Below are 24,565 nucleotides of genomic sequence, written 5' to 3'. Positions count from 1 at the left end.
GAAGGCAGGGAAAGTTGGTGAGGAGGAGAAACTAAATAATTGGCCCTGATCCTACTTCTCCTCAAGTCAGTAGGAAGACTTGTGAACTTTGCTCTGTAGAAGTGAATTTCTATGTTAAAAAATATTACTCAAGGCAGAGAAACTGTGAAAGTCCTCTAAATACAGTAAAAATAAAAGTAAGTGGAAAGACAACCTCCCTGCATTGTATCATTCTTTTTTTCATTCTTCAGTTTTGTCTGCCTGACATTTAATACTGTTTATTATTAGCAGAGATTCTGCTGTAGCTCTCATAGTTTTAGGTCATGAGCAGATCTAATGCAGAGTATAGACATTTGTCACTAGACCACAGCTCTTGAAATTCAATTAAAAATATGACATTTGTCCAGAGTCAGCAACAGAAATGCGCTGATATTTTACAGAATTCTGCAGAATATTGTCCCAGACACAGCAAAATATTAGAGACCACAACAGCTCCAGTGTGACCCTACCTGCATCATCAGGAGGGAATAATTTAAATACGACTCATATCTGGTGCCAAGCAAAGACTGTCCTGCACAATTTTTACTCCAAGATCACAGTAAAGAGCATCTGGAGAAACTCTGGAATAAGCACTGCAAGAATGAAAAAGTCAGACCACAAGTCCAACTGGGTAAGTACCCCAGCTCCAATGGTGGCTCTAAGCACTTGTTTGGACTAGAGGGTAAATAAACTCCTTTACATTGCACAACACGTTGGAGTTTAAACCATTCAGGTTCCAGGGGATGCCTTTCTGTTTCAGTGTACCTTGCACCGGGGTGACTGGGGAACAGATACCCTTTGCCATAGATATAGGCAAGAACTGGGAGATTCCCAAAAGTACTGCAGTTGGCTTTGGGGTTTGCTTCTTTTGTTGGGTTTTTTTGAGAAACAGAAGCATAGCTGGGAGGAAGAATAAAGCTAAATGCTTGAAACATGAGTAGGAGTTTACTGTTTACATGGAAGGGAAGCATGACTGGAACTCAGGATATGGCTAATCATTCCTGACTTTTTTGGGAGGCTGTAGAAAACTGGAACACTAAGAGCAGCAGGAATCTAGACAAATGGTAGAAGGTTCAATATATCTAATATCACTAACATGCTTACATGTGGGTTGGGGGTTTAGTTTTCTTTTTCTTTTTATTTTATTCCTCAGTAGATTTGTAATATATTTTGGAAGAAAATATTTTCCTGTGTATATTTTTTTGTTTGATGTCATTGATGTGTAGGTGTGAAAAAAATACTGTGTATATCTTCACAATTGCTGGTGAAGACCCCCAAAAGTTTAATGTAATTCAAAAACTCTATGATCTGAGGTTTGTTTCTAGAGACCATCCAAGATTTAAGCCAATGGGACAGACTATGCATGAAGGACCTCACAGAAGCTGGTCAGATATATTTTTAATGTAATACGGTCAGCATGTGTTATTCTGTGAAAGTAAAACATTATGTTAAAGTTACTGAAACACAATGATGCTTCTATTTAGAAGAAGTCTTCTAAATATTATATGCAGGGGAAAAAAAGTCCAGATCTAAATTATTAATAATGTTTTCAATCAAAACCCAGTTATATCAGCTGATTCTACTCCACAGAAGGACCAAGAGGTTTAGTTTTCCTTCCAATTTAGAACAAGTTTTTAGCCCTGCAAGCTATAGCACAATTGTCCTTGCATGGTTACTCCTTGACTTGCTGTCAAATGTAAAATCAAACACCTGTGGCAGATAGTTAAGTCTGTGTGCATGCCCCTGTTGATCCATCTGCAATATATTACATCCTAGTTTATTACTATGGGTGGTTTTCACAGGGGATTCATTAGACAAAGTCCATTGCACAGTTAAAAAACTGTTCTTCTTTACACTGTTCACACTGTTCTAATTTTCTCTTCTTCTCAGGTTTCTGTTTCCTTTTATGCCATGCCAGGGATATTAAGTACTTGTGAGACACTATTTGGTCCAAAACCAGTCAGTCTGTCCTGGACAATTAATGTGGGTGGTGACCAATATCTGATCCAAATTTTGTGGGTTGGACAAACTGTAAGAGGTGGTTAATTATCTTCTACAGACCATGTCGGTTTAATGAGGGGTGGAATTTCTCATTTATACAGAATAAATCTATGAGTTCTGGCATTGTCCTGAAAGAAACCAAGGGATCACTGTCTCTTAAAGGAACAAGATTTTTCACAGAGCTCTCTGAGGCTTAGGTCATGAATTGGTGTGGAAGGCCATATGATGGCTCTGATAAGAGTTGCTAGTACAGATGACTGTGTACTAGGGATACAATCAGGGGAAGATAGCCTTTGATAAGATACATCTCCTGATCCAGGTTTTCCTTTGGTTCCTTGTCAACTTCTTTCAAGACAACAGGGAAAAAAAAGCAGGCTACAGTTTTCCATGATAGCAGTTTTTAGCTTTGTGGGTTTATTGGTTCCTGTAATGTATAAAACTTCATAAAGAAAGGAAGGAGAATTACATTTGCTTCTTCTAAGTCTCTCCTCTTCTCAAAGTAAAGCCATCTCATCTGGTCCACCCTGTCTGAGATATAAAACATGGATGTGTTTCTACCTGGGCTGTAATTGCTGAAACTTTCCTTCCTGAATAATATCTGAGTTGAGTCACATGTTCATTGTTTGCTGTTATAGTATAGTATGTGAGGCCCTTGTGCTTTTCTGTAAGGAAACCCACAAGTGCTGCTTCTTCATGCCACAGATTGGCAGTTTATGGAGAAATCCAACGGCTAAATCATCAAGTTGAGACTACTTAGAGTCTGTTGTGACATGGTTATTGAAATACTTTCTTTTCTCTTTCCATCTGCCACTCTGGGCACTGCTACACCAAATAAAATTTTCTGTCATTTAAAATACAATCACAAGGCTCATGATATTTAGTCCCAAGTTGTCACCTGAGGTTTTCATGATGAAAATTATTTGACATTTTGTAAGTTTCAACTTCTGTCTGAAGAAGCCCTCTGATGCTAAAGGCCAATGACATCAAAAATTAAACTGTCTGGTTTATTGTAAGACTTTGGGTTAGAGCAAGCTCTTTGGTGTAAGTGAAGCTGTCTCATCTGGGGAAGGAAATGACTTAAAATTGATGTAATAGTTCTGAAGTGGGAGATGCATAAAATTGGTTTGTCTTGTGCTGCATTTAATTGGGCTCCCAATTAACTCATCAGATAGTGAAAGCAAAAACAGCATTTCATAACAGCTTTATTTGCTAGAGATGAGGAAATAAAGTGCAATGATGCAAACAGAGGAATTTTCACCTTCTTATTACAGCCTGCACTTTCTCCGACAGCAGATCTTCCCTGAGTCAGACATGAGTTAGGGAAACTAGGACAAACACCAATGAGCTGTGAGACCCCACCCTGCTTATGACACAGAGAACATCACTCTCCTTCCCCTATCTGGGAGGAGGCCCATTTCCAAAGAAAATGGCCCAACATCTAAGGGATGAGTGATTGCTCCAGACGCAAAAATTTTCGAGTTTCTTGCATTAAAAAAGACACTCCCAAACAGCTCCCCCTTACACTTCTCCTGCAGCCAGATGTGTGCTCCCACATAATGGCAGGATGATGTCTCCATCAGGGAGCCCTGCTGATGGACCTTCAGATAACATTCAGCGCAATTTTCTGTCCAGTGTGTCTCTTGAACACAGCCTTCATCAGTGGAGTGTGCCAGGGAGCCCCGACAGGCATTGCTGCAGGTACTGCCTGTACCTACTGAAAGGCAGCACAGTCCCCTGCTGTTCCTGAGCCCCTGAGCATCCTGCTGCCCCACAGGGCCTCACTGCTTGGCCCAGCTCCACACTGCCTCCAGCACTTGTGACTAAATTTCTTGGTGAGTCTTGAATCATAGAAGATGCACCTGAAGCTTGGATATAATTTAAGAAAGGTCTTTTGCCTTCATCTTCAAAATTTATGGTATGTCTTGATAATGCAAAGATGGAAGTCACCTAATGTTTCCAAACAAATACCTTTGTCTGGAGTAACCTTCACTTCTGAAGACGACATTGGGAGCCTGGCTCAATGGCCTGAATATAGGCGTCAAGTACCATGTTAGTGAATCCATGTCTTTTTCCCAACCAGATGCTGTCCTGTGAGGATGGAAGTTCCCCATTGGTTTTTGTCACATTTGCCTTGATATACCAAGCCCTTGGATGACACTTGTGTGTATCTTTAGCCAACTGAATTCCTCCATTCAGGGTTTAAAACTGTCTAAGTTTTAAACATCATCTTGAAAGTAAAAATATTCTGGAATGATTCCTCCTCTTCCTTGGAGGTCTAAGGCACCACAGACATGCAGATGCAGTAGGTTTCAGGTGACTGCAGGCAGCTTAGGAGACAAAGAAGTGATCAGTGAAACTGGAGACTGCACAATGAAACGGATGAATGTTCTGTTTCTGGTTTTTTACTATCCGTGGTGGGACAGGGATGAACAAAGGGAGGAAGGCTTAGAAGCAGAAATATTTAAGTACTTCATTCCCATTGAAATCAGTAGGGAACTTGTTTCAGTACTTCAGTGACTTGAATCTCCTGTTTTTTATTATAGATCTCACTCTCAGCCATCACTTGTAGATGTATGGCAAGTATCTGAATTTTAGCTCCACTTAACCCTGTCTGTACCAGTTGTGTGATGCAGTTGAATTTGGCTCAGAACCAGAGCCCGTGATGTTGATGTCCATCCATCAAATTTACAGGGCCTGCTGGACAGTATGGATGTTGTCTGTCTAGAACCTGCCTGTCCCTGTCAGATATCAATGCAATGTAAAAAATTAGTAAGGATGTGAATGGCTAAAAAAGATAAAATGTGGGAGACTTAAGTGCTAATAGATATCATACTGTAATTATGAAGAAATTATACCCTCTTTTTCAAGAGAAATATTTTCTGTAAGTAGCTGGGGAAATTCTGGTGAGGTATTCCAGGCATGCCCTGCTCCAGCTGCTCTCTTGTCTTTCTGTTAGATGCAAATTTTGGACAATATGATGTTATACACTTTACATTATTGACATAAACCAAGGGCAATATGTGAATTTTTTAAACTCTGAACCACTTTCCAGAGAGGGATCTACAGGCCTCAAGGGGCTGGCAGAATCATCTTCATTAATATCCCTCTTCACCCTGGGCCCAATTGCTCATTTGTCTCTCTCTTCCCAGCACAGTGATGGAACCACCACATGGGACATTTGCCGTAAAGCATCTGAAGCTCATCCCCATATTTCCTGAATATGTTAATAATAAATCAAGCATTAAGGATTGTAGGTAATTTCTTTGCAAGCTGCTGCACTGCTTTCTCATCCCTGCTGCACACTGACAGTGCCACTTCCCAGCAGCATCACCTTGCTGGTGGTGGCACATGTGGGTAGTTCCATGTGCCTAGCTTGTGTTCTTCACTGTGACCATAGCACAGAAAGTTGTGTTCTCTGTGATTTCTGTGTGCTCTGAGGAGCAGTTATATGTCACATGGTGTCCTCTGGCAGAACAGCCCTCACCAAGTATTCTCCCACTGCTGCAAAGAAACCATAAAATTCTGCTGCAGGAAATCCCATGCTCCTTTGGCTTCAAAGTTTAGTAACTATTCAGGGTTTTTCTGTGTCATGTTTCTTTTGGGAGGAGGAGCTGATAGAATCATGCAGAGTCTTTATGCAATCTGATTTATTTGCCAGAAATACAAGCCAGGTCTCCTTGCTTCAGAAAATAAATAAAAAATGCAAGAAAGCAGGAGGTGGTTTCCTCACTGAGAAATCCAAATGTGCCAGAAGCATTTGCCTGATTTTTACAAAATTCAGTATTTTGCATCTCTGGTTTTTTTCTGTACTTTTCTCTCACAGCTTTCTGCTTCCAGAGTTGTGGTTGGTCCAACAGAAATCCTTTCATCCCATGTAGCTTAGCTGCTCTCAGCCACTGCTGCAATGATTGGTACCTTTGGCAGGGACTTCAGTTGTCTCAGTTACCTCTGCTCTGAGGAACATTTTCTGTTCCTTCCATTAAGTCTCAGAGCTTTTTCTAGAAGATACACCTTTGTCACTACAAGAGTCATGGAAGGGTAGACTTATGGCATATATTAGAAAGGAACCAAATGTGGTTATTACAGTTTCTTTAGGTTCTGGAATATATGGATACATCCCATGTTGTCAGTTTGATGAGATCACATCAAAACTTTAAAATCTTGCAGACAACCAGTGAAGTCAAAGAAGTAAATTCAGTTTCCAGGAGTAAAACATTATCCTGTATTGAGAACTATGGGTTGTCAGGGTAAGTCCCATAAGTATTCTATAAGTATTCAGAGTCATCACTGGTCACACAGGCCTTGCTATTATGCTAAAGAATATGACTGGTTTCATGACTTCCACAGGTCATTCTTTTCTCTCTCAATACTCCTGACCTTTCACTATTTCTTTGTGTCTGGTGTGACACCTGTGTCTGGTGTTGCAGTACCTGCACAGAATCAGACAAAGATTCAGACTGAAAGAAATATTTGGAACTCCAGCCTCTGAATGACTGACTGGCTGACTGACTGACTGACTGTTTTAAGAGCATGGCCAGCTCAGGCAACTTCCTCAGGACACTGTTCACTTACTTTTCAACATCTCCAAAGAAGGATACAGGATCTCACAGGAAAGCTATGGTTGAGCTGCTCTCTGCATCCCCTTCTTTCAGATAAGCAGTTCCCTTTCCCAGCAATCCAAGCATTGTGCTCACCCTGTTGCAGCTGGACCTGTGAACTGGGTGAGGCTCTATCAGCACCCTGTGGAGAGTTCCTGTCTCTTTTGGGTGAGCAGTCCTAACCAATGCTCACTGTAGTTCTTAAATTTCTCACCTCTATTGCTACACTAGTACCCATTGGGTAAAGGGGGTTGAATCTGCCTCTTCTGCCTATGCAAACTCAATAGTCTGAATGTGAAATCTCTCTATTTCCCATTTGAGGGAATCACAACAGACCCCAATCTTCTTGTGGAATCCAGCCATTAACATGGGTGTCCTGGTCCCAGCTGGAACAGAATTCATTTTTTCACACTGCACTGGTGCAGTGCTATGTTTTGGATTCAGCAGGATAATGTTGATAACACACTGATGTTTTGGTTGTTGCTAAGTAGTGCTTACCCTGAGTCAAGGACTTTTCAGTGTCTCATGCTCTGCCTTTGAGGAAGTGCACACAAGAAGATGGGAGGGAACATGACTGGGACTGCTGACCTGAGCTGGCCAAAGGGATATTCCATGGAACCTGATACATAAATTGAGGAGAGTTGGCCGAGGGGCTGACCACTGATGGGGAACAGTGGTGGGCTCTCATACTGTGCATCACTTATTTCTCTTTCATTTTAATCCCTTTCTCTCTCCTTTTCCTTACAATATTATTATTTTTATTATTTTTATTTTTATTTGTATGTTTTTATTTCAAGTCTTATGCTGTTCTTCTCTCAACTCATGGGTTTTACCTTTTTTTCTGCTTTCCCATCCCAGCAGGGTGAGGCAGAGGGGAGTGTGATGCATAGTTGCTGGATGGGGTTATACTGCAGCAGTGGAGAACATAATCCTGCAGAGGGACAGGCAGAACAGCCTTGCTCATGGTTTAACAAGGCCAAGTGCAGGGTCCTGCCTGAGTTACAGCAAACCCATGCAGCTCTACAGGCCTGGGGAGCTGGTTCAAGAGCTGTTTGGCTGAAGGGGACTGGTTGATAGTGGCTGGACATGAGCCAGCATGTGCCCAGGTAGACAAGAAGGCCAAAGCATCTTGGCCTGTACCAGGGATAGTGTGGCCAGCAGAACCAGGCTGGTGATTGTCTCCCTTTATGTGGTACTGGGCAGGCTGTACCTGGAATGCTGTGCTCAGTTCTGGACCCCTCACCTCAAAAAAGACTTTGAGGCGCTGGAGCACATCCAGTAAAGGGCAACAAGTCTCACAAAAGGACCAGAAAACACGAGGAACAGCTGAAGGAGCTTTGTCTGGGGACCCTGTCACTCCCCTCAGCTGCCTGAAAGGAGGGTGCAGTGAGGTGGGGGCCGGTCTCTTCTTCTGTGCCTGCAGTGAGAGGACAGGAGGAGATGACCTTAAGCTGAGATGGGGCAGGTGCAGATTAGATATAACAAAAAGTATTTTCATTGTTTGGGTGGCCAGGCTCTGGAGTAGGTTGACCAGGGAGGTGGTAGCATGACACCATGGAGGTGTTTAAGAGGCACCGGGAGCTCGGTGGTTTGGTTTAGTGGTTTAGGGGTTACAGTGGCAGTGCTGGATGGACAGTTGGATTGGGTGATCTTGAAGATCTCTTCCAGCCTTGACTTTATATGACTCTGTGTCCTGCTCTGGGCAGTCTGCACAGAGCTGTCCCTCAGAGAGCTGGAGAGGAGCCGTAGCAGCCTGGCAGAGCTGGTGAGGAGACAACCAGGTACAAATGTTATTAACATGAGGTGCAGGGCCCCGTCAACAACTCTGAACTGAGGCCCAGCACTACAAACACAGGACACACCGTAGTGAGGAGCCAGGTGGAGTGAACACTCCATGGCCTCTCCAGGGGCCTTGTCCCTGAGGCAGGAGTTAAGGTGAACCTCTTGGGCTGGCTGTTGTGTGGGAAAGAGACACTTTTTGTAGGTTTAGTCACTGGTGCTGGTCAGCCTGGCAGCCTTATTCTCTTCTACAGCAGTCACTAAGCTGTGCTCCTGCAGCTCTCACCAAGCTGAGGGTCCTTCCCCACATGAGTGGCTTTTTTGGCTTATGTTGTACAAAATCAGAGAGAGAAGCACACCCTGTGCCAATGGAATGTGGAAGTCAGAGGAAGGGATGTGATTTGCAAGTCTTGGGTGGAAGATTTGGTCAGGTGGGGACAATTCCTCTGACTCAGAAAAATTTGTGAGATTTTTGACATTTTTTCTCATCCTGTGTCATAATGCAAAGACATTCTGACTACTTATTTGGTACAGAAAATAGTCAATGCTGCCTGGGTGCTGGGGCAGAGCTGACAATATTCTGAGTATTCACAACCAGGACAAGACCCTTGAAGAGATTCTGCTACCTGAAGCTCTTACTGGGAGAACCTGGCCATAATTGTCCAGCCATAATTATAAAAACAAAATAATCTGGGTATGTCTGGATTCTCAGAAATTTATTGAACTTCCTAAATGCAGGTGAAGTCCACTATCAGGCAGCTGCCAGTGGTTGAGCAAAGCTCAGCTCCTGTAAGGCTGTGCTTGCTCCTGGTTGTGCTGGAGAACCACAGTTCTGGCTGCCAGCCTGCCTGCTCCTGTCTCATGATCACCAGGCAAAGTGTGAGGCTGCAGGGAGTCTCTCTGTCTTGGCCAGGGGACCACCTGAAGAGAGCCCAGGTATTTCAGTCATTTGTGATCATTTCTCCATTCCCAAGGAAATTGTTTTGCAAACCTCAGTCATGATCCTAAAAGTTGAGGTATGCTGGTGGTATTCCTGGCCACAGGGAAGAAGAAAGACTATTTTTCTATCCACTGCTTGTTTTGAAAGGGCTCAGTCCAAAAAACAGACAAAACCAAAGTGATTCCCATTGACTTAGCAGGCTTTGAGTGAAGCCCGAAGTGCTAGTACTAAACTCAGAAGCATGAGCTAGTGAAACTGGTGATGTTCTTAGGCAACAGGCTCCTTTTTCCACACCTATCCATGTCCAACTGTCTCTTTGCTTCTTCAGTCTTTCTGCTCTTCCTCTGCATCCTGCATGGCTCGGGCAGGTGAGAGTCAGGCCATTCCTTTCTGGATCCTTGCAGATCAATCTGTTCCTTTCCTGCTCCACTTTCCACACTGAGAGATTCCCAGACTGAGATTTAAACACTCCTCTGGGGAGCCTTCTTGAGAGACATGATATTGTTTTTTGGCAGGACCCTTCTCTGATACTCTTTTCCAGACCCATCCTGTCTCCATAGCAACTCTGTGTAACAACTGAGATGCATTCAACTATTTTTTCCATTCTTCTGGCACTTGAGTGTAAATGTAGCTGCCAGCAGGTAAATTTAAAATGTATAATAATCAGGCCTCCACACAGCTGGTAGCCAGCCTGCATAGTTTGCTACCACAGGAGGCCACAGAATTGAAAAAAAGTCTGAAAAGGATTGAAATTGGAGTTGCTTGTGGGAACCTCATCTTGCTTTTCACATGGGGTTTGGTGGGCAGAGGAAGAGATCCAAAAACTTCAGCTCTCACTCTGCAAAGGATCCAGCTGTGGTGTTGTTACATGTTTCCTAACAAGTATTTTGTTCAAAATGATTCTTAACTTCAAATATTGGATTTGTGCAAACTATTCCCATCAGGTGAGGGGGTTTATCTGCCTTAAGCCTTTGAACAGGGCAGAATTTTGAATACAAAGAGATGGTGACAGCTTTCTGTATTCAAAAATATTGTTGTATACGTTCTTTATTTCTTTAAAAGAGTGCCTGGGAATCCAAAGAGGCAATATTCTCCCTCTCCTTGGTGATCTCCAAGTGCTGGTCTATGACTTTGTGATGGTCCAGGCACTGGACTTTCAAAATTCCTGCTCTGAACAAAGGGGACTAGCTGATGCCAATGAAAATATTCATTTGATCCCTCTTGCCATTTCAAAGCTTCATAAAGAGCTTTTTTCTTCCTATTCATTCAAGTCCCTCAACACAGGGGTGTATGACCATTTGAGCAGAGTGGTTTACTGCCAGCAGAGAAAACAACACAGGCATGAAAATTCAGCCTGAAACAGATGTCTGTGCAGGGAAAACCCTCCATTCAGCTCCTCTCTGTAGAAATGGTGTCTTCTCGTTGTCTGAGCAAAACTGCAAAAAGGAGGTCAGATCATTTTTATATATATTTTCCTTTGAAAACTCCTTTTCTTCCCAGGCACCTATTTATGCCTGACACTATTAATAATTTTCAAAATTTCAGAAAGCTCTTGAAATCAAGAAGGAGTGCAAAGAAACTTTCCCTGGGAATGTTTTACTGCCTTCTCAGAAGTGGCTGAACTTGCACTTACTGCGAGCGATAATTTGGTATAAGGTTTCTTTTCTCAGCTTGAAATACAATAGGAGCTCCTCCCACTCCCACAGAAATACATGTACCAGCACTTAACAAACTACCCTCAAAGACCTGGATTCCTTCACCCACCACATGTTCTCTGCCTCCTTCCTTCTGTTTCCACCCACATCTGGTCAGACAGTCTTGCTGTGAGAAATGATGGTGCCATATATAAGAATATTATCACATTACCACTTACAACTCTGTCTATCTATCCCTTTCTGTGTGACTTTTTTCCCTGCCTCTCTCTTTCTGTATAGTTCTATTATATCAGATAATCCTTGAAATGAACCAGAACTCCCTGCAACACTCCCAAGCATATTTTAAAATAAAACAAATTTTTTCAAGAAATGTTTCTTGACAAACAATCCTGGATTTTTTCCTGTCGTAGGTTGTCATGATAAACCCATTGTTTTCACCGAGATCTGTACCCTTCCTGGTGCTACAGACCAGTTCTATCAGCATTTGCTACCAGTTGCAATGTGGAGATGCAAAACACAAATACTAACCCCTTCCAGAGGAGCAAACAGCTCTGACTTGGATGATGATGGATTGCTGGAAGCTAGATCTGCTTTTGGGGCCTGTCTCTGTTAGTCTCAGCCTTCAGAGGGATTTTTTGACAAGGTGGTAAGCCTGTGGGTGGGAAATAGGCTGAATGTCTGTGCAAGTCAGCACATCTTGGCATCACAAAGACTTTTCAAGGACAGCATGACAGAGACTTTCTTTTTCAACCTCTCCATGCTTATGAGGCCAGGCCCAAATTCATTGCACCTACTGTGAATTGTTAGGTCTTGTCCTTTAAATGATGACCTTCACCCTCCTTATTCAGCTCCTGGTGAGGTAGCCTGACTGGGAAATTAAGAACTCACTCAGAGTGACTTTGATTCCAGCAATGCTTGTGTTTCACTGTCCAGGTGAGGCCCTAAGATGATTGGCTTTACATAACTGTTTCAGTGAGGTATTTACAGGTAGGAAAAGGTACAACATAGGTCTTGGCCACTATAATATTTCCCTACCTGTCAAGGTGGCTGTAAAGTTAAATATGTTAGAGGATTTAAAACATTCACCTATTGGTTTGTTAGGAGTCTTACAAAATATATTGGACTTGATCTGTATGTGCCAAAACAGAGGAAAGCTAATCAATATATCTACAAGGTATGGTATTTTATTACTTAACAAAATTACAATAACTGGTCCCCTCCTTTAATATCTGTCATTATATCTAAATTTTAAAAGAAGTCACTTTTTCATAGTGAAAAGAGAGATAATGAAATTTTGCAGAGAAATATCTATTCAGTAGAAGATTCTGTCGCATTAATGACCTACATTTTGAAATTAGTAATGATTTTTGCAGAGCTGAATAGCCCACCAGGGACATTTCTATAAAGGCTATCTCATAAGAAAAGAGTGTGTCACATTTAGAGATGTTTCCTCATGAAATTTAAGTTAGAGATAGATTTTTCCTTTGAGACAGAGCTGGAATTGGACACGGATTATTTGTCTAGACCCCAAAACTCCAAAACACTTCCATCTTTTCAGGTCCAGGATAGATTACTGACAAACAGGAAAATATTGGGACACGCACTTTTATTCTCCCTCCTTATTTTCTGCTTTATGCTTTATGCTTTATGTGGACAATCAGGGGACAAAATGCCAGAGAGCTCCAGCAGAAACAAAGAAATGTGATCATAGCCTGAGTAGTGAACTGAAAGACTCAGCCTGTGAAGAGTTTGCTAAAATACCCTCAGCCATCAGCAATTTTATTGAGAAATGCAGTTTTAGGGTTCCTGAAATTATTCATGAATTCAGCAAGACAACATAGGGAAAACATAGTTTTATAATAGTATGTTTTGAGTGAAATGCTGCAACTTTCAGCTCTTTTATAGTGATTCTGGAAAGTTCAAAGATAAATTTTTGTGTTTCTATATATACATTATAACTAAAAAACAAAAGTGGTGAGCAAGGAAGAGCACTACCTAACGCCTTGCAAGGAGCCTGTTTGAATTTGTAGAATCATAGAATGCTTTGGGTAGGAAGGGACCTTAAAGGTCATCTAGCTCCAAACGCCCTGTCACGATCAGGGACACCTTCCACTAGACTGGGTTGTTCAGAGCCCCATCCAGCCTGGCCTTGAACATCTCCAGGGGTGTTACAGGTCAAGACATTTAATGCCTGTGGTTGTAAATGTGTGACCCCAGATTTACTCAGAGCTTTGTATTTTGCACAAGTCCTTTCCCATAAAGTGTCATATACCAAGGACTCCAGAAGGCATGAAATGTAGAAAACAATAAATTCCCATTGTTGACACAATTCTCTTTCATAAATTAAACCAGACATTTGTTGACAAGCCTGCCACAAACAATATTCAACAACTGCAACTCCTATTATTCAAGTTAGGAATATGTCTAGCTAACAATTGCATCTGCTAAGATGAGAAAGCCTAGCTGACATCAATTGATTTTATTTAGACAAGGAAGTCTGTCTAGCTAACATATCCTCAGGCAATAAACCAGTAAATGTGTTATTTCATAAAGTTTTTTAAAGTTTTTGTAAATGCCGCTGCACTGTTGAGCAGCTATTTATGACTGAAAGCATGAGGACATTACCTCTCTAATGAATTTTACTTGGACAAATTACTTGTTTAAGTGATGCTACCCTCAAGTTCACAGCATCATCACTGATCCTCCAAGAGAAACAATAAGAGAGGCATTAATCACTTTTGTAAAGGTGAAATGTATACGTGATACTGAACTGGTTTCCATCTTTTGCATTAGCAAGAAGGTCAGGACCCCTTTGCCTTGAAAAGACTGGCCAGAACTCTCACTCAGGCATCCACATTCTCCCAACTAGATGATGCATGCGGTCCCACTGATAGCTCATTGGAGGAGGTGCTAGAAGGTCATTTTCTCTGTCATTTTGCATCTTTTGTTCTATGGTGGGACACATGTGCAATGACAGTGGCTGATACTACTTGCCTTTGTTCCTCTCTTAACACTTATATTGTAATTAGGGCAGGGAGTTTCCCTTCACGTTTTGAAGCAAATGAAGTTATTGTTCTCCTTGGCCCCTTTCATAAAAAACAACATCCTGTTTGTCCTCTGGAGTCTGTATCCAGGATTATTAAAATAATAACAATAAAAGCTTCAGAAGTATCCTACAGCCATCTCAGACCTTGGGAACCGCTGGTTGTAGTGGTCATACCTTTATCAACTGCAGAATATCCAATTTTTATGAGTATGGGAATAATATTTAATCCTAATTTTATGCCTAGGAAACTAAGATGGTGCTGTATACAATGTGGTGTTATCCTTTCTTGTCTCCAGTTTTTATACCTTCTTCCTTTTACCAAAGTATTCATTGCTGAGGATAGTCTCTGGTTCTACTTGTTCTTCCAGTTAACTTGTCTTGGAACAGTGCTCTCATGTTTTTTGCCCCTCAAGTCTCATGTCTATTCCAAAATGCTTGTAAAATAATATTAGGAAAAAAAGAGAAACTGTGAGTTCCCAATGTTATACTACCTTTTGTGTTTATTCTCAGCTCCCTAAATGTCCCTGCAGGTCTTCTTTACTTTTGGATAAAAACCAGAAACGGCACACCCAAGACACGTGTACCAGCAAACACGTCAGTCTGATCCGTGCAACAAAAAGAACCTAAGTCCAAGCACTTGGGATATGTGGAAGCAGAAGTCAGTGAATCTTTACACAAGTCTTTCCTCTGTGATAGAGACATGATATATTAATTCCCTCAGCAGGTTTCAGAGACTCTGTGGTATGCCCTCCATTACCTGTGCAAGCCCTTTTCTGTTTCCATTATACCTATAAGACATTTTGCACTTTTCAAGTGGTGTTTTTGTCAAAGTATCTGGCTGAGGGAATTATCAGGAATATCTGAAAAAATACATATTCTAAGTAAAAAAAGAGTAAGCAGGAAAGGCAGAAAAATTAGGGATAGAATAATAGCAGAAAACACAATGTTTAGGGACTATTGACAGTTCTTGTTTCTGGTTACAGACTGTTAAAACCAGAGGAGCCTGGTCCAGACATCTATCCTACAAATGAACCTGAAAGAAAAAAGGCACAAGTGAAGCCACCATTTTCCATGGGTCAGTCATTCCCACTTTAGTTGTCAGCAGAGAAACCAGGAAAGAGCCCCTGCAGCCTGTATCACTCAGAACTGTCCCTCCTCTGAAATGCTCCTCTGCTGCTGCCTGATCCCTCGGAGCTGAGACCTTTATAGAAATCCATCAGCTTTGGCTGATTCCCAGCTCCTCTGTGCTGCTGTCACATAGCAGGCCAGCTGCTTTCCAAGCCTTTTTGGGGACCATGTGCAGTTGTATTTAGCAGGGAGGGTACTGGAATTCCAGTCAGGCTTGCAGAGACCCCAGCGGGAATCAGTCTCAGCTCCTAGTCCATAGGAAAACTAAGCAACCAGAAGGTTGCTTCAAGGTCACTGGGCTGGTGTTCAAAAAGAAACAAGGTCAGAAGTGAAAAGGGAGGAGAGAAAGCAATAAATATTTTTGTCTGGTGTTGATGTCGGGCTCACCAGCCTATTCTTGTCACACCACTCCCTTTTTTTCCATGCAGACACAATATTAGCTGTCTTCCCTGGTATTTCCCTGGTATTCCAAAATGTGTTAAAAATTAACATTTGCATGGCAGAGACCACTTTAGTCAGTTCTCATGGAACCCTGGGGTGATTCTTATTTGAGCTTCTGTTTAAAATATTTATGTCTAGAAAATGCTGCTTAATGCATCTTCAGCTACTAATGGCCTGGATAATCTGTCATTTTTTTCCTCATCTTGTGCTTTCTAGGTACAGCACAGATATTTACTGAGCACAGCTTGTCTGCAGCAGTATTGATAAAGTTACCAGCTTTGTGTGGCAATAGGCTTATGTTGTCTTAGGGATTTGTTTTATTACCAACATATTAGACATACTTATGGTCCCTAATCCTACCAAGCATAGATTTCTCTATAATAGCTTGTTCTCTTTTCTTAGCTTTGTTTAGGAGTGTCTCTACAAGTGTCTTAATTATAATTTCCATTTCACTTGCTTTCAATTGCTTTATAACATCTATGACCATTTCCCTACATATTTTAATTAATTTTTGACTGGCTACATTTTCCTTCCTCATCCAGTCCTCTCAGTTTAATCTCTTTAGCCTTTATAAATCTATTTCATATATGTTGTGACTATTTTGTGACTGTTTCTTGGACATGTTATACTCTTTTTGGTAAACACTGGTCCCACAGCAAACATCAGCTTCTTGATCCATGGTAAGTTTTTATCTAGTATAATGAGAAATAGTTCTGAGAGTTTGTTACAAATAATTAACAACAAAATATTAATTGAATAAGAAAACCACCATCTGTGGTTTTATTTACTTTAGAAGACATTATTGCCTACAAAGGAATAAACTTGCCTTCGTGTATATGGAGCGAAGAGCCAGAGTTAATCCATCTAATCAGTTATTCACAAGTGAATTTTAAAGGTGTCATTGAGAATCACAGCTGACAGGGACAGAGGCCCTTTCCTGCAGTGCTTTTGCTGAGTTCTTGGTACTAAAGCAATTAGAAGCTGGGCTCCTAGCCCAGACCTACACGTATGGGAGATGCAGACAGCACAAGTGACCTTACTGTGAGCCGAAGAGCTGCTGCAGGACTGTTGAATATTTAATGTGGAAACACAACTGAGATGGTTTTGCAACAACCAGCACAGCTACTGATTGGGAATTCCCCCTCTGTACAAGTGTGGTGTTTTATTTCCTACCATGTTTGTAGCTGTAAGATGCTTTTGCCATTAAGCCTTCTGCTTTCAAGATTACAGTAGCAATGATAGATAGATGCAGTTTCAGGCCTGCAAAAAGACTGCTAAGCCTGCTTCAGGGACCAGTGCAGATAAATGGCATCCTTTCTGGGCAGACTTTATGGTCCAAAACCAGACACACAGGACATTCCCAGGTCACTCACATTTTATTGCTTCAGCTGAGATAATGCACATTATCTGTCTCTTTTAATTCATCCTCCCACCCTAGAAACCACCTGTGTTCTTCATCTTCTGTTTCAAAGGCATTTACAATAGAGCTAGGAGTAAGGTTAATTGAGAAAGAAGCCAGATAAGGGACAGATGTATATTTAATTGGAAATAAAAAGGCTGCCTGTTTGTTAGTTATAAATCAGTGAATACACAGCCTTAAGCACGTAACCCTGGTCCACCTACTCAGTGGGTATAACAATAACTTAGCATTTCCAACTGATTGCTTCATTTTCATGCTAAGTTCCTCAAGTGGTTTCATAAACAGAGGTGTGAGATACACGATATTTAATTGCCAAGCCCAAGGAGGCAGCATTGTCCACAATAAATCTGCTTTGCACTTAGGCACTAGGCTTCATCCAGCACTCAATATAGTTGGCTGTCACCAGGAGCCAGTTAAAGCTCATTCCCTTGCTCTGACTTGTTCTGAGGGTCCCTGTAAGGGCAGGTGTGTAAGTGTTGCTGCCTTTCACATCCAAGCTTTTAGTGCTGGATGGCTCCAGGTGATGCTGTTGGGCTGGATGCTTGTGAGATATCTCAGGAGGTGCCCAAAAGCAACTGAGAGGGATACGGGCTTGAGACTGGAGGTGGGAATGGCCAGCATAAAATTCAGGGAATATTGGATTTGAGAGGTAGGTTTTGCAGGAGACAGAAACCTGAAAGAGGAAAAGGTTATTGTAAGAGGAGGGAATGTAAGATTGATGTACTAGGTATGGGAGGATATTTGGATTATGGTAGATGTCCTGTGATAGAAGGCAAGTAGGAGCTACAAGGTGTGAGAAGTGTAAGGGTGTCAGTCCATGTCAGATGATCTGCTCCTCATACATCTGAACTCAGTTAAATATGTGGTCTGACCACTCCTTCACAGTGGCTGCTGAGACAAAGCTGCTGCCTGTGGCTGCACTGCACATGAAGGTTTCATGCTTCCCACCATTAGCAAAACAGTCAGCTCCCATGCACACATCTGTGGCAAGTGCTTTAATTCCTCACAGCCCTCAATATCCTGCCTGTAACACCTTTTCAGAGGTGCTTATGAGACAAGGGTCACAGTGCTGCAGAAACACAGCTATAGAGTATAGGGTAGGAGAGGTAAGTATGGGAACTTCATAGCCAAGGGAGATTTTTTTTTTTGGTAGCAAAGCAGTATATTAATCCAAATAACTTGGACAGAATCCAAATGCCATTTTCAGACATTCTGCTATGACTGTGGGCAATTAATGTAGCATTTCTGGTCTAAGTTTAGCAAAGAACATAAGCCAGGATTGTTATTAAACACATAGCAATGGGAAAAACACAGAAAACTATACATATACTTTCAGACATATAAAGAAGAGTATTTTTAGAAGAAGTTGTCATAACTATTTTCTGTGGATGCAGAACATCTAGGAAAGATTCTATCTGGACTTTCTGTGACTGAAAACAAGCTTCAGTCCAAGGTAAAAACTTTCATTGATTATTTTCAGCTTAATGCCAAAATGCCCAATTCATATCAGCTTTTTCAGTATGTCTTGGTTGTGCTTTTGCTGCCTGACATAAAAGGGGGCTCCTTGATCACTGAGTAGCTCCTGTTCTTCAGAAAGATGGTTTTGGATTCTGTGAAACCGTGGTTTGGATTCTGTGAAACGCAGCCCAGGAAGAGTGATGAGCAAAGGGCACTGATGAAGCTGGCAGAAATCAAACTCCACAGTAAGTTAAATACTAAGTTCTAAACTAAATATTTGTGTTTAATGTAAAAAAGCAAACAAAGCCAATGAAAAACAAACAACCCTCAAAAAATCCCTAAACCCCACAAAGAAAACTCAGAAATAATTTTTAAAAAATAACAAAAACTCCCACAATTTTTTTTTTCCTAAAGAAACATTTTACTGAAACAATCTTTGTTAAAACCTGATAAGCTCACCTCAAACCACCTCCAAAGTAAGCTTTTCTTTGAGAGCATATTTTTCTGCTTCCTCCTCCTGCACTGATGCGTTGATTGGGGAAAAAAAGAGGCATCTCCATTGCTGGTAAAGTGACACCTGTTTTGTGTGAATAGGCAGAGGCTCTTATCCAGCTTATAGCAGTTATAATTAAGGCAGTGCAAGACCTTATCTCTGGATTTACATAGATAGAAGAGTAATTCCAATTTAATTTATCATTGTAAATTCAGATGGGCAAGCTTTACAAGGAGAAGGTTTCTCTTTATATGTTCATTTGCTTCTATATTAGTTGGAGGCTTTTTGTAGTTTTTTTTTTAATGTAACCATTTTGGCTAAAAAAAATTTGTACCTTCACCAATTCCAGTTGCTGTACTTTTATAAAAAATTGTAAAAAATGGTGTGCAAAAGTTTTTCCATCTCTGCTTGCAACCTGCTTTTATCTTGATTAAATTTTGTCTTGGAGTCCAGGCCTTGTATTATATGTTATTACAGCAACTAGCACAGCATATCAAACATGGATTTCAAGCCACATGATAACACATATCTTAAATTAAAATAATGGGATCCATGACTTACACCCACTCAGTCATTGCTTTCCACTGTGAAGATTATAATTGTTTCACCTTTGCTGTTCTGCCTGGGCACATGAGGCTTCACATAACCCTGCTTTGAAGTGCTTCTTCCAAGTTCAGAATTTACTGTTTGAAATTCTGATGTAATGCTATCTAATCCTTTCCATGGCTTCAGGGAAGACAAGCTTTCAATTTGGTGAAAAATGTATTTCTGTAAGGTTATTAGAATAAAATGAAATAAAAACCAGTTGTGGAGTGATCATCAGAAGGCAGCTTGATATGGGTTTCCTTTTGAATGAAGCAGAGGCCAGCTCCTGCCCTGCTCAAAGCAATAGCAGGGTTGCTGTCAGCCTCCATAAGCTCCAGATCAAACTACAGCTTCCATTCAGGACATTTTTTTATTTGCTTTTAATAAGGTTGATATCCAGGAAAAGGTCAAATGTAAAACATAGGACCTGTTTTATAGGATACTTGAATCCCTCTTTTTTTAAGTGGCCATATAGGTTAGAAGCCACACGTGGAAGACCTGAATAATCTTACACATGGTAGCAATCACTACTCTGCATTATGCACTCCCTTCCTAATATCATATATGAGCAGATGGGCTCTTTCCTCCAAGGGTGCTCTTTCTTCATGTTCTTGAATTGAAGTTATCAGTATGATCTTAAACCACTTTTATTAGAGTCTGTTTTTAATCAAGAGGGAAGGGGGATTTTCAGTGAAGAAAAAAACACTGGTGGGTAAAATGAACCACCACAGAGACAAAAATAAACAGAGGAATTTCCTCAATGCCCTATTTCATCTTCCTTTTTCCTTTTTATTAAGTAAAACATACTAAATAAGTTAACATAATATTGTTTTTATAAGAAGTGTCATTAAAGTAGCTGCTTGTTTTGAACTGAAAGACAGTGTCTTTTTCTTTCTTTCCTTTCTCTTGTTTCTTTTTGTATTGCATATATTCAATATATAATCAGAAAGGAAGTAAGAGGAGAAAATTTAGTCTCAGGACTGTAACTGTCCTAACAAGTTAAGGCAAGAGAGTGTTTTGCTGCTTCATTTTCCTAGTCCTCCTGTACATGACTTCAAAATGGTGCCAGTAAATCCAGGAGTAAACTCCATGTTAATTTTGAGTGCCCAAACGTTGAAAAATAAAGGTTGATGCAATTATCAAGCAATGGTAATAACATTGTCTGACAGTGATAGCTCATGGAGGATCCAGCTGAGAGCTGGACATAAAAATGCACAGCTCAGGTTTTGCCTGAATTAGGGGAACTGCCTGAAGATTGATTACAAGCTCTGTGTAAATTCAGTGGGGTGCTAGGAGACATTTTGCCATTGCTGCCACCTTCTCTGCTGTTCTGCCACAGTCACCAGGCAGAAGGACAGGAAGGGTGTTTTCTCTCACCCACCCTGGAGCTGGAGCTCTAATACATACTCAAGGGACAATTATGCCAATGTGCCCAGCTGTGGTGACAACACTGGCTGTGCTGTTGGCTCAGCTGAACGACCTTCCTCTCTTGCAAAACCCTGAAATCTGCCCATCAGGATTCATTAGGAGTAGCCAGGCAGAGCTGGAAATTTAGGTTCGACTGCACCACCTCAAGCTGGCTGAGCCTAGATTAGGTCTCAGGTGTTGACATGCAGACACAACAGATGAAACACCAGTAGTGGAGGTGGTTTAGTCTCCAGCAGCCTCCCTGAGTGCTTCACTCTTGTCTGTTGCCATTTTCTGTGTAAGACCTGGCAAATCACAGGTAGAAGTGAATGCCTGTAGTTCACTGAACTAGAAAGTCAAATAGAATTTGCAAGTGGGCTGGGCCAGCACACCATGCTCACATCATTTAGGAGCAGCTTGGTGTAGAGTTCAGGCATGGAGGCTGCACTGGCAGAGGGGAGAAGCTACCACAGCTGGGAGTGAGAGCTGCTCCTGCAGCATGGGCTGTATACTACAGTGCTTGTAAGTCATTATCCTTAAACACTTTCTTTGGGGTAAATGTTCTGTGAACACAGAAGTTGTATTTTTAGCAATCTAAGGTAAAGCACAGGCAGAATATAAACTCAGCCATTTTCCCAAGCTCACCCCACACCAGCTTGACTTGATCCCAGCACTTAAATTCTTGCAGTCTTGACAGATCTTACAGCTGGACGCAAATACATTCTGTTGAGTCCTAGTGAAATGTTGGACCCAGCTGGAGCAGACCAAACTAATAGAATCTTTTTTAAATGGCCTAAATCACATAACATCCTTTCCAGGGAAAGTGCACAAACATGGTAGCAGCAATGATTAAAAAAAAAGGCTAAAAAACACTTTGCTAGTGTGTTGGGAACCACAGAGGTGGTGAACTCCTGAGAGATTTGGGTGGCCTGTCTGCAGTACATATATCTTATGCTTCAAAGAACCATTTCCCCTACACTTAAATTACAGCCTTTCCTACTTGCACAAGCTCAAAGGGCCAGAGGAATCAGTTCTGAATTAGCTCAGCTTTTCCAGGGAAAAAAGTCACCCTATTACAGTAAATCCACTTCTTCCATCTTCATGCTAGGAAGTTGCAGGTTTTGGGAATGGGGATAGAAAGCTTATTAAATAATTTCATCATCCACAACTGAAAGGAAAGTGAAACAGACTGAACTCTTCCCCAAAAAAACTATTACATTTTTCAGGTTTTAAAGTTATTTTGGTAGCTTGCATTTACTTTTAAAATGCTTTATTAAAATTTTGTCTGTAAACATCAACCTCTTCTCCACTAACTTACAGAGACTGACTTTCCAATAACTTAAATTTTACAAAAAAACCAGAAATCTTTAATTAAAACTTCTTTTATATAATTAGCAAGAGTAGTTCAAGAAAAAGCTGAATATCCTACTTGCATGGACCACATCTCATGCGGCCAAGTCTATAATGTAAAATATCCTTCTAGATAAACAGTTTACTTTTTATAAAGAAACATAATGTCTCGTAATTTTTGTTTGAATGGTTGGAGTAAAATTAACAATGACTTGAATTTTCATTCCCCACAATGCAGCAACATTTCTGAATCATATTTAAAAATAATTTGTGTGCTTCTTTTAACATCCATATTTCATCTAGAAGTCAAAGAAAGTCAAAGATAGAAGCAGAAATACTGTGAGAAAAAAAGTAAATCCATAGTATTCCAATAGAGGAGTTAAGGGAACTGACTTTGAGATTAACAGCCAGGCCTGTGTGCCAAAAACTTAAAGGTCTCCCATGGTTATCTTGCAGTCTCCCTTACACAGATCCCTGGACCAGATCCTCAGATGATATCAGCTGCTGGGTGCAGTCACATTCATGCGAGTAGCATTACAGTGATTAAAGCTAGATGATAATCAGCCTCACTGGTTTCAATGAGTTTTATTATTCATTTGATTGAAAGGTATTTTCCAGTTGTTGTGAAGCAGGGAAATGTGTTTTGAATTCATCATTTCTTAAGCCTCACACACATTGTGTGGCAAACAAGGACTGTTTAGGTTGTCTGGGACTCCTTCATTGCATCCTCCCAAATGTGAGATTTCCCTCTGTTCTCCAATGGACCATTCTGGTGCTGTTAAACACACAGTGGCCAGCTTTGCAAAGAAATAAGCCTTCTTTAGAATGAGGTCTTTTGGTTTCATCTGTAATCTTTATTACAAAAAACTGGACATTACAGTAGAAGGATTATGCTAAATTACTTTCTGCCACTGAAGACATGGACAAAGCAGTAGCTCAAGGCATGGAATGAACATTCTGAAATAAGCACTTAGTCACTGAATTCAGTACCAAGAAATTAACCTAAACTATTTCAATTTACATGTGTTTGTAATTTGCATCCCAGCTTTACACCTTACAGAGACTCTCTTGTTGGCTGTTACTGTAGTAAATGTTTGTTCACAGGCTGCATAAAATCAAGCAGGGAGGTCAAGCTGGGACCAAATCCAAGGCTGCCTAACCCTGCCTGCCTGCCTTGTGTGAATATACTCCTAGGGCTCAACACTATTCTGTGCTTGAGTGGTGCAAAACTGATTCCAAAGGCTGATACTGCAGTACAGGGGTTCCCCAGTTATGCTGGAATCTATGAATCAAACCAGAGACTTTCATGTGAATGCTTGCTCCTGCTACCACTCCTTTTCTTGCTGAATTGCTCTCTTGAGGAGACTCTGGCTTACTATTCTCACTATTACTCTGTACGTGTTTTGCACCAGATGTGTCATCTTTCCTTGGATACTTAAATTCATATCACCTTCAGATGACTCCATCCAATCAAGAAATTTGGGGGTCTATAAGTTCGAAGAGGTAAAATTCATGTGCACGGCTTCTGGAGTGATATTCAGAATTTATTCCTAATCTTTCTGTATCATATAGTAGCCAGTCTCCTGCCCCTTTCTTCTCTCTTTCTTCTGCATCTGGTGACTTTGCAGATTGATACTGCTTTCCTATGAATTTTTACTTTTCCATTTCGCATGGAGTAAACTTCAGATGGAAAATCCTCATATCAGGACAAAGCGTGCCAAGGTTGAGCCCATCAGCACTATCCAGTTTTGTCCCAGGGAAAGGAAGGATCAGAGGAAATGTAAATCATTGGGGGCTTTAAGATCATCAAGTCCAACCATAAACCCAGCACGGTCAAGTCCACTCCTAAACCAGGTTCACTGCTAAAGCATGCCACTAAGCAATACATCTATATTACTTTAAAATACCTCCAGGGATGGTGACTTCACCACTTCTCTGGGAAGTCTGTTCAAATGCTTGACAACCATTTTGTTCAAGAAATTTTCTTAATATTCAACCTAATCATCCACTGGCACAACTTGAGGCTGTTTCCTCTTGTTCCATTGCTTTTTACCTGAGAGAAGAATCAATCTTCACCTGGTTTACAGCCTCTATTATTATCGATGCCTTAATTGAAGGGAAGGGACCACAATCGGGCAAAAAACAATATATTACTCAGATAAACATCAGCCTCAAAAGTCGTGAGACTTTAGAGGAGTAAGAAGTCAGCCACAGCTCAAGGTAGTCACAAGTTTCTTTGTTACAAG

General features: G+C 41.0%; 1 long non-coding RNA gene across 1 annotated transcript in view; it reads left to right on the top strand.

The window, feature by feature from the left end:
* Positions 1 to 557: 557 nt before the first annotated feature.
* LOC144246065 (uncharacterized) overlaps positions 558 to 24,565 on the top strand; it is an 80,201-nt gene continuing 56,193 nt past the window's right edge. Inside the window, exon 1 of the long non-coding RNA XR_013339727.1 lies at positions 558 to 649. This is a non-coding gene — a long non-coding RNA (uncharacterized LOC144246065). The remainder of the gene's footprint in view (positions 650 to 24,565) is intronic.

This window comes from Lonchura striata, chromosome 1 (genome assembly GCF_046129695.1).
Source record: "Lonchura striata isolate bLonStr1 chromosome 1, bLonStr1.mat, whole genome shotgun sequence".
In the NCBI taxonomy this organism is placed as follows: Eukaryota; Metazoa; Chordata; class Aves; order Passeriformes; family Estrildidae; genus Lonchura; species Lonchura striata.
The sequence above is the reverse complement of the archived record's forward strand: the minus strand, read 5'-3'. Positions and strand labels throughout refer to the sequence as shown.